A 16,714-nucleotide genomic window follows, 5' to 3' on the forward strand; every position below is an offset into this window, starting at 1 on the left:
GAACAAGGGTCTCAATGGCCGAAGGAAGGGTGGAGGCAAGTCGATGACGTGTCACTAGAGCAGCTGAGCTCGTACTGGGCCCTACATCTAGTATTTAAGTCTAGTTTACTGCTTTGTCATTGGTTGGCACATCGATACTATCAACCTCATCCACATCCTCAAGGGCCTTCTTAATGAACTTGTATTCGTAAGATTCTTCATTGAACCAGTTGAGGACAGCCGGTTGGGTTGCAAGCTGTCATTAAATCACCGGCATTATTAAGTATGACACATACATAATGTTAAACACAACATGCAAAATAAAATAAATTTATGCATATTACCAAAATTTCCATCTTAGCGCTAGCGCAGTTGATATACAGTTGAGTGATCCTACGATACCACACCATATATGGATGATGACGTGACATCACCTCCTCTATCTTGAGTGCATTACAAATGTACTTGTCATGATCATTCCACTTCTGAATATGGACTGCATGTTCCACCGACCAATTTTTCTCTACCTTGCCTCTCGCATCTATTTTTTGCAAATCGCGAATGGTATTAGCATCTCTGGGTTGTTCTTGCTTTAGCCCAAACTGTCGTAGGACACGTTTGGGTATGTGGAACTCTACAAGCCAAAAACATATAAGTGGAATGGTCGACCTCCGCACGTTACTTCTCTCGATGCAAAAACTAGGAGGAAGGTGGCTCAAGTCATTTCCATATGGCTCCCACTTAACCTACAAAAGCCACCAAGTAAAGCAACCACATTCATAAATTTTCCCATAGTTTGCATAACAAGTAGCACAATAGTGGGCAATGAAAAACTTTTTGAAGGACATAAGATGCTATGGACGTATAAATACAAGTATTATACATGGTCGGGCCATGTCGTGGAAATTTGATTGCGATATGCGGAAAGCACGTGCGTTGGAGCATTCTTTGTACACATCGCCCCTGCCCACCTACAAGCAAGTAACATTGTATGGTCATTAGTTGTTTATGTATAAAAATGTGGCATAATACATGATAGCACACTAATTATGCAATATATACTTACTCCATAGCAAGAGGAATTGGTGGTAGTGGTGGACTATAAATACCCTCGAGTTAGGGCACCATCTGTGGGGACATATATGGGAACTTGACATATATTCACAATTGGACCAAAATCAATGGTCCGCCAATCTGCTTTGCCTTCTTATCAGTTGCATTACACAGTTGTCTGTACGACCATGATAAGGTTGCACTACCCCAACTATATTTGTGTGGATTACAAAGGTTTTGCATGAACTCTAACCACATTAGATGGACCTTATCTTCAGACTTGTCAAGAAATACCATATCCCCTAGTAGGGCTAGTATATAGCAGTGAGCGTATTGATGAACTTGAATCTCATTGGCATCCGGAGGCAGTGGTTGTTTGATTCGGTTGACAAATGCGGATATCGGAATCCTTTGACCTTTTAGCATAGTTTGACGGCCATTTGGAATTTGAATTCCAAGCATTTTAGCACACATTTCTGTCCAAGTTCTTTTAGCGGGCCCAACCATTGCCTCACCCTCAATGGGCAACCCCATGATAACTTTCGCATCTTGCAATGTGATCGTCATCTCACCATGTGGTAGGTGGAATGTATGGGTCTCTGGACGCCATCGCTCTACAAATGCAATGATCAATGCATGATCAAGCTGTATGGATGGGACCAAGTGTAGACCCTCTAGACCAAGCAACCTTACAATGGCAAGGACACGATCATCTACCATAGGACCTCGAAGTGTTAACTCTTCATGGTGACTTCGACAATCCAGTGTGCTAAGAGAATCCTGTAAATATTATAACAATAGATAAAAATCTTATGCAAATATTTAGTATTTATGGCTAATTAGAGTTGTGACATGAAAGCATAGTACCAGAAAACTCATGCAATTACCTGTCCCCCAGGGTTCCACAGTAACTTAGATCGATGTTTAACTTGTTTCGTCAATACACTACGATTAATGGGTCTGGGATCTATCGTCATGCTGCAAAAAGTTTGTGTGTCATATTAGCTATAAATAATAGGTTTGTGTAATGTGCAATATTGGTTAGTGATATTGAATAGAGAGAGACTTACACCGTATATGGTTTAATATTGTGACATTGAATAGAGAGAGACTTACATCATAGTGACATTGAATAAGAATGAAATTTGAAGCTTAATATTATTTGGATTGAGTACTAGTTCAAGATTCTAAGCTTTCTTTTCTTCTACTATATCTTCATCTTAACTTTTGAAGTAGAAATATAGGAACAAGATTCCATTTTCTGCCAAAACACAACATTAGGATTATATGAAGGTTTGTTTATCCCAATGATTATGAGTTTATGACTCCAGCTAATATAAATATTTTAATTGGAACAAATATATGTAATAGCACAGTAAATTTGAAATAGCACAGTAAACAAAAACACAAAAACAAATAAAAACTAAACCCAAATCAAATGAAACCCAAATCTCCAAATCACTAAACCTAAAAAGCAAATCAAAACCCAATAAATAAAGAGAAAGAAATCACATGAGAGAGAGAGAGAGAGAGAGAGAGAATGAATTGCTGGTTGAGTCGAATTCCTTGCCACAGAGGAAGATGATGGATGAAGGAAATAGCGGAGGAAATGGCGTAGGAATCTCTAAGAGAGGCTGGTTGAGAGGGATTGAGGAGAGGAAACGGTGTAGGAATCTCTAAGAGAGAGACATCGGAGAGAGAGAGAGAGAGAGAGAGAGAGAGAGAGAGAGAGAGAAGGTTAATCGAAGAAGAAGATTCCCTCAAAATCAATTTTATTAAACTCGGATTCCTGTTTTTACCCCCATGAAATTTTTTTTAACCTAAGCTTGAAGTCAAGTTCACTATACTCGACTTTTAATAGAAGTCGAGTTCAGTAAACTCGACTTCTATGTGGCTTTTTTCCTTTTTTTTTAATCCATGTCAGACTTATTTATTTGCTGGAAAATGAGTTTAGTATAATCGATTTTGGCTAGAAGTCGAGTTTCTTAAAATCGACTTCCAAAAACAGTCCAACTAACTAATAAACTTCAAACGCATGCCATCCGCCTAAAATTTTTCTAGAATTATATTGTTTGGCAAATTTTTCCGCTCTTATTGGCTTCATATAAATTTGTTGTAGTGGATTTGAAATCAGCACTGAGGTTCTTCCTAGAAAGCTTCATAATGTTCTCAATTTCTTTAACAACCTCATCCATTGTAGGCCTTTTGTCTTCTGAGTCTGCCACACATCTCATTGCGAAATTCACAAACTCTTCTAAGCCTTCAAGATTTTTTCCCATACCAATGAATGGGTCAAGAATATTATGAAGATTGTATAAATCCTCTGTCTTATCCATTGCATTCCTTACTTCTACCACAATATACTTCCCTTGTTGTATTGGCTTTCTTGTAGTTCTTAGCTCCAACATGACCACTCCAAAGCTATAGACGTCACTTTTCTTAGTCACCTGCTGGGTCATGTAATATTCAGGATCCAAGAAGCCCTTTAAAAAAAAAAAAAAAACCCATTCTCCATGTTAAAATTTGATGCAATATTTTGAAAAATTTCTACAAAGATACTACTATAAAAAAAAAAAAAAATATATATATATATATATATATACTAGTCACCTTAAAAATGAAAGGAATTGGAGGATTTAAATGGGAGGAGATCCCATCACCTATTATGGGTGAATGCTCTAAAATGTGTGAAAACACAAGAGCTATTTAGATCAAAAAAAAAAAAAAAAATTTTTATGGCTCGATACATTTTACTCTAACTTTTACTAAGTGCGGAAAAGAGTAAATGCGAGCGTATAAACAAACAAGCTACTCTAACCCATATTCATAATAACACAACAATAAAATGAAAGGTAAAAGAGTAGGGAAGAAAGATGCAAACACTAAGATAATACAGTGATGTGTTATTGAAGAGGAAACCAAAGTCCTCGGCGTAAAACCTCTCTGCCGCCCTTCAAGCAATAATCGATTCACTAAACAATCAGTTGGGATACATGGGTTAGCAAGAGACCTTCCAAGCCTAATCTACCCGATGTACCTAAGCCCTCCTAGCTCCTACTCCAACAAGGCTTCTTGGAACCGTGTCTTGTCTAGCTCTCCGGATCCTGCAACAAGCTCCATGTTGCATTCGCCAAAACCTGGCTTCTTCCAATACTTCCCAGTAGCACCAAAACCTCACTTGACACTCTAAAAGGGTGTGGTAAGTGTTTGGATTATCAACCTCTCAATGGTATGGAAATGGAGAGGTAGGATTTGAGGAAAATTCACAAGCAATTGTGTAGAGAAATGTGGGTATAACAATCTCTAACTCTCAAGGTTTGTGGTTAGGGTTTTCTCTTTGAAGCACTCCTCAACATTTGTGGGTAATGTGGGTATATATAGTGTGAGTAAAAAAAGTGTGTATCAGATAATACAATCTGGCAAAACAGAATGTTTCACGAGTTTCTCGCGGGAAGGCCTTACTCGTGAGCTACAATGACATGGTGGTTCTGGTAGTAAAAAGAATGCGTGTGTGTGTGGGTGCATAAATGCTTGCATTTGCTAGCATGCATAGGGGCATTCCTAGAAGGCTAGCAGTCAGCATGCATGATAGGATTATATATTGACCAATGTTCCTTTGACTTGAGTGGTGACAGAATTCCTTTCACCATCAAAGTCAGACTCTAGAGAGACCAAAATCGGCGACTTTTGCATTAAAACTTTCATCTAGTAGGATGTTGTTTGATTTGATGTCCCTATGTATGATGGGAGGATTTGTGTGTTCAAGCAAATCGACCAAGCCCTTGGCCGCACCAAGGGTTACTTTGAGTCTGCCCATCCAATCTAACTTGATTCTTGACTTCCCTGCAAATATAATATGCATGTTATCAAATAAAAGGAAAAGGATTGTGTTCTTACTTAAAAAACTTTTAAAGGAAAGTTAATAGGTATTACATATGTCATTTTTAACAAAGTTGTCTCCAAGTTGGGTTGTAAAGGGAGTGATGTATACTTGAAACTAGAACATGGGACTTCAAGGTAGACAGGACATGTCACAAAGGAGGTTATAAAGATTGAACCCCCAAACTCAACTTGTTAAATCTTTCAACTATATTATACCAGTAGTCTCTACTAGGTTTATATTTTCTGGCCCACGATGTTAGGGTAATTAAAATAGCCACTTTCATTTTTTCAAGAAGATAAGGCTAGAGAAGCATCGAATGATGTTCATGTAGACAGAGAATTCATCTTAGATGTCTCTAGTTGGAGGCACACTATTGAAACTATATAAAGATTATATGTTCATGTTCTAGTACAAAGTTCATCATTGCTTTAGTTGAATACAAGTTATTATGTTGCCCAAATTAATTCCTCAATAATTAAAGAATATCAAAAATAAATAAAATGGAAATTTTCAATGTGGTTATATACAAAGTATGCAATGATATTCAATTGTTGCTAGAATTTATATTGAGTGGAGAATGTGAAGAACTGATAAAAGTACCTAAAACACTACCCATTAGAGTACCATTTGGAATATACTCATACACCAGCATTTGTTCACCTTGCTCAAAACAAAACCCCAGAAGGTTGACAAGATTCTTGTGATGGACCCATGATAGAAGTTCAATTTTAGTTTTGAACTCAAGCCCACCTTGCATAGGATCACTTTGAGCTCGTTTGATAGCAATAAGTTGCCCAGTGGGAAGAGTTCCCTAATAAACTTGTACAAATGTTCACAAATAGACATTTGGTTATCACTTGAAATAGTCCATGAATATTCTAAGAAGTTAGCTTTAAGTAGAATTTTCTTTAAAGAATAAAAGTTCAAATTTGTTTTGACTTTTGAGTAGTCATTTTTTTTTTTATATCGATAAGTTATTCATGCATCCAATGAATCTTGCAAAATAATAAATAATAATGATAAAAGACTATCAAAATTAACCTTCCTATAACCCCCAGATCCAATACTATTTGTTTTTGAAAATTGTTGGTGTATTTCTTAAGCTCTTCAAAAAAGAACCGCTTGGCTACTTGTAACTGAGGAACACTTCCATTTCCCATATTTTGATCCCAATGTGCTACATTTTCATGACATGAAAGCAATAATAAGTCCCTATAAATTCCATATGATTAACTAAAAAGTGCTAGGTCTACATTATACCCATCTTACAAAAAGGATTGTTTTGTTCACTAGCTCTTTCTACTCTTTTTTTTGGTGGAAAGTATAAACTACTGTAAGGACTACCAATAACAAAGGATAGACCCACCAACTGCTGCTTCAATTATAATGCCACTGCTTGTGCTTGATGATTTGTTCAATGCTATAGGTACTTCGATGATAAGAGAGAGAGAGAGAGAGAGAGAGAGAGGATGCATTATGATAAAATTGCATTAGCATCCAAATAACATAGAGAAAACATAATATGTAATGCCCTAATTTGATTGATTATGTGATGTGTGTGAGTGTGTGATGAGTCCCACATCAGGTATTTACTGGATAGATCTGGGCTTTATTAACAACTACAAGGAGCCCATATTGTGACTAGTCATTTTGAGGTACAGCGCAGATGTGACTAGTGCTTTTCCTTGGGTCATTACATATGGTATTAGAGCTAGAAGTTGTATGCCTATGTGCTTAGAATCATAAGAAGAGTAAAAGCTTTAGTATCTCTTGTATACTATGATTTTTTCCTTGAGATTATCCGACTCTAAAATGTTGTTTGTTTGGTTATAGGAAAATGCCACCCCGCAATTCTACCCCTTCTAGTTTTGAGCCTGTGCGTACCCAAAATATATGGCTATTGGGCCTAGCTTCTACTTGGGCTCACAATCTATTTGTTTTATGGGCTTTTGGGTTTCCTACTGTGGGTGGTTCTATGCTCGGCCGACCTAACTACACTCCTATCTCCTTAAGCTTTTCTCTCTTCCTCACGGAATCACTCCTTTGCTCTCTCTAAGTGTTTTACTCTTTTTCCTTAGTATTCTACCTAAAATTGCCAACCCCCATCTTCTCATCCTTTTTTCTTATTTATAGTGTGAGGTTAGTGGGAACGCCATGATTATCTCTGATTATAAGTGGAAATGACGGTCTAATTCCATCGTGTTTAAGTGGGTGTTTAGGTTGGCAAGGTGGTAATGGCATTGGAACTGATTCCCACCTTCAAGAGCCTGCTCGGCAACAATATCACTTAAGGCAACACTGGGAAGCCGAGACGTTGTTTTGCCAAGCAGTCACACACTCGACCAAGTTAAGATTGATTAGGTGTGATCCGCTTTCGATGCTCTAAGTGACATGGTCCCATTATGTTTATTGGGTTTATATTAGGTCTTAAGCGGTGCCTGGGTCAAGGTCACGAGTTTGACGGGGAGAGGGCCAGGTGTTACATCCCAAGGACAGGGCCTAAGGCCTAAAGGGCTTGGGTCCCTATCCGCATAGTGTTATGAGGCTAGAGTCTGAGGCCCAATGCCCCCGGGGCATCCCCTATATAGAGCCAAAACATGAAAACCTTGAGGGTGTTTTAAATGCTATTTGAAGTCTTTCTGAGGTGTTGGAAAACATGTTAGTAATAGTGGAATAGCTAAGCCCAAAGATGCTAAGATTGAAGGATGTATGATTGAGCAATTTAGGAAAATGGGTCTTCCTTCAGTTTTGGGAAACCCTGATCCTACAGAAGCAGAGACTTGGATCATGAAAATGGAGAAAATATTTGATGTGGTTGGTTGTACTGAGGTGCAAAAAGTCTCTTTTGCTTCATCTATATATATCTAAAAGCTGAAGAATAACATTTATTGTTGCTACGCTCTAATTGAGCCACATTAGCGGCCATATCACCTACTTATTTTCAATCATTTCTCTCTTATTTTTTGACTCTTTTTATTTATTTATTAATTTTGTAGTTTACTTTTACATTTTCCCCTTCTTTTTTACCTTTTCATCTCTCCACTACTATCAACATTAATATCACTCTTCCTTTATCCCTTCATCTTCCTTTTATTTTGACTATTCTTATCTCCATCCTCTTATTATAAATTTGCTATTCTCTCTCTCTCTCTATACATATTTTATCACATAAAAAGGTTATTACTCTCTCTCTTTCTCATGTTTTTTTTTTTTTGGGTATTTTTACTTTATGTTGATGAATTTCCATGTTCTTTAGAACTCTACTATTATTCTCTCTCTCTCTCTCTCTCTCTCTCTCTCTCTCTCTCTCTTTTTTTGTGTGGATTTTTTATTTTTTATTTTTTATGTTTTATATCTTTACTTAAGGTGGGTGAATTTGTGTGTTCTTTAGAACTATACTTTAGGTTGATGCATACCACTACAAAAAATAAATAGGATTAAATTGTATTTCACGCTCCAAACTTTTTGGTTTTGTACTTTTAAGTTGTGATATTTCTTTTTCTTTTCTTTGATTGTTAAATGCTATCATATTACATTATAAAGATAGTATATAAGAATATAATATTATTCAATTACATAACATTACTTGGACAATTTGGTATGACTATATCATTTATTTTAACTATTCTTCTTCTCATCTTATTTTCTATAAATTTATCTAATTCAGGTTTCTCCCTAAAAAGGTGATTATTCTCTTTCTTGATTATTTATTCTTTCTTGCAACTTAACTTTGAGAAATAATATGTCCATAATATTTTCATAACAAATCATAAGTGGCAAGTTGTCACTGGTTGTTATTATTTGAGCAAAAAAGTAATCCCAGTAGTAGGTTCAAATTTTAACCAATAACAACTAACCAACTATGATTTGTTGTAAAAATATTGTGGACATATCACTTTTCCTTCACTTTAGGTTGATTAATCATTGTATTTTTTTATAACACTCTTTCTTGATTATTTATTCTTTCTTCCTTTTTACCTTTTCATCCCCCCACTACTATCAACATTAATATCACTCTTCCTTTATCCCTTCATCTTCTTTTTATTTTGATTATTCTTATCCCCATCCTCTTACTATAAATTTGCTATTCTCTCTCTCACTCTATACATATTTTATCACATAAAAAGGTTATTACTCACTCTCTTTCTCATGTTTTTTTTTGGCTTTTTTTTTGGTATCTTTGCTTTATGTTGACGAATTTTCATGTTCTTTAGAACTCTACTATTATCCCCCCCCCCCTCTCTCCTTTTTTGTGTGGATTTTTTTTTTATGCTTTATATCTTTACTTTAGGTTGATGAATTTGTGTGTTTTTTAGAACTCTACTTTAGGTTGATGCATACCACTACAAAAAATAAATAGGATTAAATTGTATTTTATGCTTCAAACTTTTTGGTTTTGTGTTTTTAAGTTGTTTTTTTTCTTTTTCTTTTCTTTGATTGTTAAATGCTATCATATTGCATTATAAAGATAGTATATAAGAATATAATATTATTCAATTACATAACATGACTTGGATAATTTGGCGTGACTATATCTTTTATTTTGACTATTCTTCTTCTCATCTTATTTTCTATAAATTTATCTAATTCAGGTTTCTCCTGAAAAAGGTGATTATTCTCTTTCTCAATTATTTATTCTTTCTTGCAACTTAACTTTAGGTTGATGAATCATCGTATTTTTGTTTATAACACTATTTTGGGTTAATGTACGATTTTGTGTGTGTTTTTGAGTTCTCCATCACAAGCTTTTTCTCTCCATCTTATAGCTTTTGTTTGATTTTTGTTTGACATAATACTTCATTATTTTGAAAGTGAAAATTGGAATTTATATCAAAATACAATCTTGCTATGTATTTGAATGTGTTTCTCAACTATTTAAGCAATATCAAGTGCAATTTTGTGATGAGTTTTGATTATTACAATATCTCATTTAAGAAATGAGAAATTTGAATAATATATTTGAAAAAAAAAAAGGAAAACACAACATACCATAGTATAATTTAGAAAAATATGGACTACATAAAAAAGAAATAATTTCAATCAAACACAACAAATTCTAAAATGATATATATATATATATATATATATATATATATATATATATATAAGATGGATAGATGAAAAATAATTTTAGAAATTTTTTTATTTTTAGAGAGAGCAAATTATACATCATATCACAATTACAAAGTAATCATATATTCCCACGCATCGTGTGGGTCTGCGACTAGTTTATGCTAAAAGGGGAAGCAGAGCATTGGTGGAGATCCACTAAAAAGACTTTGCCACTTGAGGAAGATGAGATATTGACTTGGACTATTTTCCTTGATGCTTTTCATGAGAAATATTTTCCAGAAAGTGTGCGGGATGAGAAAGAAGTGCAGTTTATGGAGGTCATTCAAGGGAATAAAACAATGTTACAGTATGAGGCTAAATTTACTGAGTTGGCTTGATTTTCCTCTCATGTTGTGTTTGATAATGTTAGGAAGGCTAAGAAATTTCAAAGGGGACTACGACCAATTATTAGAACTAGGATGGCAACCTTACGATTGAAGGCTTATTCTAAGGTAGTGGAGACAGCAAAAGTTGTTGAGAAGAAATGTGAAGACTATCAGAAAATTCGAGATCAAAACAAAAAGAAATCCAAGCCTAAAGGATCTCAGAAAGAAAATGAAAATGACAAACCATTCAAAAAGAAGACTACAATAGAACTAGAGCCTAATGTGGTGCATCAGGTAATAGAGAATTGTTCGAAGTGCGGTAAAAAGCATAACGGTGTTTGCTATCATGAAAGTGGGGCATGTTTTAAGTGTGGACAAATGGGTCATCATATCAAAGATTGCCTAGCTTTGAAGATTGAGCCAATGGTTAAGCCTAATGATGTGAATCAAAGGCCAAAAATCCAAGGACGGGTGTTTGCCATTACTAGGCAAGGTGCTGAGGAAACTAATGATGTGTTTGTTTAGAGGTGAAATAGGGTGGATGGAAAACTTTGGAGAGAAAATAGGAAGGAAAACTTTTTGGAGTGTGTTTGGTTGGGTGGGGAGGAAGGAAAATAAATTATGGGACCCAGGTGTTTTCTCCCCTGGACCACCAAAAATTATTCTCCCCAAATTGGAGAGAAAACTGAAAGGAGAAAATGAGGCTATTTAATGGAAAAAAAATGTCAATGTGCAAAAGCACATAGAAATTCTTCCAATTCTTTCTTTTTCTTTTTTTCTTTTGGTGCTGTGGGACGTTGCCTCCCTTTCTTCTTCTTCTTTTTTTTTTTTTTTTTGGATTTCCTAGAAGTTGCCTTCTTCTTATTCTTCTTCCTTTTTTTTCTTTGTTTTAACTAGACATGATTTTTATTTTTTAATAATTTGGGTGATTTTTTTTTGGTTGTTTGTCACTTTTTTGTTTTAATTGGCTATCATTTTTTAATAAGAGTATATGAGTAAATTTAAAGAAACTCACATTTTTCATCCTTCCATTTTTCCACTCCCAACCAAACAAAAATGAGAGAAATTAAAATCTTTTCCATCCTCCTACCATTTTCTATCCTCTCACTTTTCCACCTCTCCAATTAAACGAACCCTAAGTCAAGTATCATCTCCTTATTTTCTCTTATTAAGTGAAACAATGATTGCTGAGTTTATGCAACTATTATATGGTTATGATAGTAGACAAGGAAGTAATGGCTGACTTAATTCTCTTTTAGATTTGAGATTTTGATATGATATAATGTGGATTGGTTATCATGATATTTTTGAGTTCTAAAGAGGGGTTATATTCAACAATGTATTTTCCTTGTGGAAAAGATATTATGCATAGACAATAGGCGATTGAATAGACTATGAGGAATAAATATCGATTACCTAAGATTTTCCTTAAATCAGGTTACCATCAACTCAAAGTTAAGAAGGAAGATATTCTTAAGATTGCGTTATGGAAAATATTGAGTTTTAGTGATGCTAATTTGGTTGACTAATATCTCTCTTTGTTCAAGGACTAAGGTATGTCAAATTTAGAGCACTAAACTTATTTTAAGAGGGGAAGAGTGTAATACCCCGCATATCTTTATTTGAGGTTATTATATATTTTATGGTATTAGTAGGGGTGGCAATTCGTGTTCGCGTGTCGGATTCGTGTCGTGTCGACTCATGAGTATTCGACTCTATAGGTCAACCCTAATTCGACATGTTTATTAAAAGGGTCAGGATTCCTCAACCCTCACACAACTCATTTATTAAACGGGTTAATTGTATCGACCTGTTTATCAAATTTTATCAAAATGAAGAAATTTTTTTTTAGTATTAACCAAATTGATATGAATTATGAAAAACCAAACAAATAAATATTTTTAGCATAAAATTCAAAACTAACGAGTAATTGAATCACTAATAATTATTCAAAACTAAAACATATCTCAATATCACAAATAATCAATCATAATATGTCAAAGAAAATAAACTACAACTAATAAGTTTATATACTTAGGGTTTGAAGGGTATATTGGTAAAATGTCATTTAATTAAACGGGTCAAACAAGTTTCATGTGATAGACACTAACCCAACCCATTTATTAAATGGGTCAGTTATGTCAACCCGAATATGACAAAAGCCCATTAATCCTCAACCCATAACCTACTAAACTTGTGTCATGTCGTGTCGTGTCGAGTTTGCAGGTCTTGTCCAATTTTGCCACCCCTAACTATCAAAGCCAGCCTGGTAATCCCTTGTGGACTCAGAGATGCTACCTCACAAAATAGGCCCTAACGAGGACATTGGAGATTTAAGTAGGGGAGATTGTGATACTCCAATTTGATTGATTGTGTGATGTGTATGAGTGTGTGATGAGTCCCACATCGGGTATTTATTGGGTAGATTTGGGTTTTACTAACAACTATAAGGAGCCCCAATTGCGACTAATTCTTTTGAAATATAGTGCAGATATGGCTAGCGCTTTTCTTTGAGTTGTTACATATGGTATTAGAGCCGGCCCGATAACCCCATGTGGGCTCAAGACACTACCCAACAAAGTGAGCCCTAACGAGGATGTATAGTGCAGATGTGGCTAACGCTTTTCCTTGGGTTATTACATAATAACTATTACTTTTCAATTTAGAGTTACCTGTTGCACAATTCCCATATGTATAAGCCATAAGATAGAGGGGTCCAAAATTTGGTGGCGGGTTGAAAGACAAAATGTAAGTGCAAATCCAACCATTGTAATTGCTATTTGATTGAAACACTCCTAACAAGATGGGAAAACTTCGAGGCTCAGTTCAATGTTTCCAGATGAATCCATGGTGGGATTACTTAGAGAAACTGAATCCACAGGAAGTGAAGAGGACTGAAGAGTTTTCATGAGAGACTTTGCAAGTTATGCATAGTAACTTGAGTTTCCCAAGTCAAAGGAAGGAAGACCTCAGAATATTGTGCCCTTGTATGGATACACACATTTACAGTTTGGACTGGCAACCTGATCCGAATTGTAGGAAACTTCCACACAGTTATTTGGTGGTGTAAAATATGAGGAATTTGATGGGGAAGCTATGCAGTAACTCTTTGTCACTTGATCTGTTTTGTCACATATTGTGTTACCTTCAATTCTGCAAAATGTTGTAGATAATTACAAGAAATAAAGATGATAAATAAGGAGTACATTGTTTGCCAAGTTAACTTCCAACAAGTAATCAAACAGCTTGCACTTCTTCGACACAGTTAAAAAAGAAGAAGAAGCAATGACCAGATAATCAAAGGTTAGAGCATCCACATCAGTGGAGCTAAATATTTAGCTATTTAGCTCCACTAAAACTTACTTTATCTATTTTACCTATACATATGCATACATACGCTGCAGCAGTGGATTTATTTTAGCTTTCAACATAATAAAATAATATAAACATTACAATAAAATATTATAACCACTACAATAAAATAATATATTCCACTACCCAAAAAAACATTCACAGTACCAACCACAACCACCTCTACCATCAGCCACAGTCACAGCTACAACCACCACCACCACCACCAGTCCATAGCAAGAAAAAGATTAAATAAATATACCCAAATCTCGAATCTTTTTCCTCAGCCACCGCCACAACCACAACCACAACCACAACCACCACCAACACCAACACCACCACCACCACCACCACCAGAAAAAAGAAAAAGAAAAAAAAGAAAACCCAAATCTCCAATCTTTTTCCTCAGCCACAGCCACAGCCACAACCACCACCAACACCACCAACAGTAGCAACACCAGCAATCCATCGCAGAAGAAAAAAAAAAAAAAAAAACCCAAATCTTTGTAATAGGCGATCGGCAGCGTGGGTCTGCGATCGGCGGCATGGGTTTGAGATCGGCGGCTTGGGACTGCTGGGTTGGGCCGGCGGCGGGGAATGAGGGAGCTTGAGAGAGTGATGGTGAGAGAGGAGAGTGATGGTGAGTTTTAAGAGCGGCTTGGGACGACTGGTCGGGCCGGAGTGAGAAAGAAGATGAGAGCTTGAGGACAGCTGGTCGGGCCAGAGTGAGAAAGAGGATGAAATCTTGAGGACGGCTGGTCGGAACAGTGAGATTGTGCAGTGACAGAGAGGATGAGAGCTTGAGAGAGTTCTAGGGAGAGGATGAGAATTCAGACGAAGTGAGAGAGAGGCACAAAGTGAGAAAGAGATAAAAGAATAAAAAAAAAATGGAACGGTATTATTTTAATCCCCGGTCAGAATTAAATATTATTATTTTTGTTTAGCTCTCATGAATAGTACACATCTATTTATAGATGTGTACTGTTCATGTGGAGCTAAAAAATATGGATATAGCTCCACTGCTGGAGCGTAATTTTGGTATCAGTGGAGCTAAATTATAGCATTATAGCAATATAGCACCACTGCTGTTAGTGCTCTTACTACTTACAATAACGTAAAGTTTCCTCCAGGCATTTGTGCAACATTACTTATGGAATTGTTCCGCAAATCTATAAGTTGCAATTGGTTGCTATTTGTGGTACTGATATTCAAGGTGCCATTGAAACGGTTGTTCCTTAGTTCCCTATTCACACATGCCAGAACAACCACCTTTTAATCATCATTGTCATTCTGTGAGGATAATATGTAGACTTTTTTGTGTTCAAATAGGTTACACATGTTTGTTCTGTTTGGATTCTCTTAACTCTCAATGACAATTGGTTGCTATTTTTGGTCATGTTCATTCTCTCTTTTTTTGTTAATAATTCGGTAGTTTCAACAATGGGAAAGAGGAGATTCAAAACTTAGTTTTCCTAATAAATGAGAGCAAATTATACCACTAAAATACAAGGCTATGCCATGTGTCATTCCTAAATTCTCCAAAAGCTAAGCTCAACGCTCCCTTCCCACTTTCCCACTCATCAACTCCTCACAGTAATGCATGGCTGGACCCTTCAAATGGTCAACCTCAGTCACAAACACCAAAACCCTCTCACACCCAAGTCCATCAAGATCCTGGTTTCAGGCTAGGGTCATTTAACGCACCATTCTCTGGACATATGTATAGCCACAGTTTATCATCCTTGGTACCACAAAAAGGAATTCCCTCAAGTCAAAGCCCTATGATATTTATGACTGCCTTGCCCATGATGCCCTGAGTACTTCACAAAATGTTATGCTTAGAAATACATAGAAGAATAATGTTCCCGTCTTCTGATTTGTAAATTAGAGAGTTTTCTAAAGCCAAGCATAACAGTAAACACAAATGCGAATCAATGAACAGCTAACCCCCCCTCCCCCTTTTTCCAAAACCTTAAGACCAGAGCGAGAAAGAGAGAGTGTTAGTGGCTTTGTGTAAGCAGTAGCAGTTCACTGTTGGATTGAGATAAGGTGCAATAGTCCATACAACTCCTTTTTAATGGTTGTGATTAAAAGTTAGGAATTGTACTTTTAATATCAGCCATTGGATCAAAGTGGTTTAAAAAGTAAAAAAAAGTTAAAAGTTAGAAGAGTTAAAAAAATGAAAAAAGTTAAAATTTTTTGTGAGGGATTTAGGGTATTGCACGGTGCAATAGCAGCTAAATCTCAGAAGTTAGTTAGCACTGAACAAATGCTTGTCTTTCATATCTTTATATAAAAAGCGGCTATGCTGCTACAATACTTCGGCACTGTACACTCAGTGTGTTTGCACTGTGCAAGCATTGTAACGGCAACAGTGCTTTGGTTTCGTGAGTTTTTTTTTTTTTTTTTTTGGTGTTTTTTTGTGTTTTTGTGTGTGTGTGTTTTTTTTTTTTTTTTTTTGTCTTTTCTTTCTTCTTTATATACAGTGCTTTTGGTTTAATTAACCGGCACGGTAGCTACAATCTCTTAATTTTTATTTTTATTTTAAATATTTATGTAAGCTGGTATATATATTGTTATACTGACGCAACAAATTTCACAATTATTGACCAGCACTATAGCTATAGTGCCTATTTTTTTTTTTTTTTTTTCCAGTAATCTGTTTGTGTTTTTTTTTTCTTTTAAATATTTATGTAAGCTAGTATATATATTGTTATCCTGACGCAACAAATTTCACAATATTTTCACAATTATTGACATGTCAATTTCTTACAAGTCGAAATAAAATAATAAAATATGAGACTGTGACCAACCACAATTAAAAATAATTTTTTTGAGAAAATGTTACAACACTTATTGTGTAGTGCTTTTACTTTATCGCGAATGCGTGTATCCACGATAGCTACAGTGCTTTTGGTTTAGTTAATTGGCACTGTAGCTACTATATATAAAAGTGCGAATACGCTAAATTACTGTAACTACACTGATTTGGTTTTGTGAGCCACTTTTT

The 16,714-nt window shown here is 35.5% G+C and overlaps 1 pseudogene; it reads right to left on the minus strand.

Annotated features, from left to right (window-relative positions):
• Positions 1-3,095: 3,095 nt before the first annotated feature.
• On the minus strand, positions 3,096-6,390 carry LOC115970445 (annotated as a pseudogene).
• Positions 6,391-16,714: the final 10,324 nt, after the last annotated feature.

The sequence above is a fragment of the Quercus lobata genome, chromosome 12 (genome assembly GCF_001633185.2).
Source record: "Quercus lobata isolate SW786 chromosome 12, ValleyOak3.0 Primary Assembly, whole genome shotgun sequence".
NCBI classification, from domain to species: Eukaryota; Viridiplantae; Streptophyta; class Magnoliopsida; order Fagales; family Fagaceae; genus Quercus; species Quercus lobata.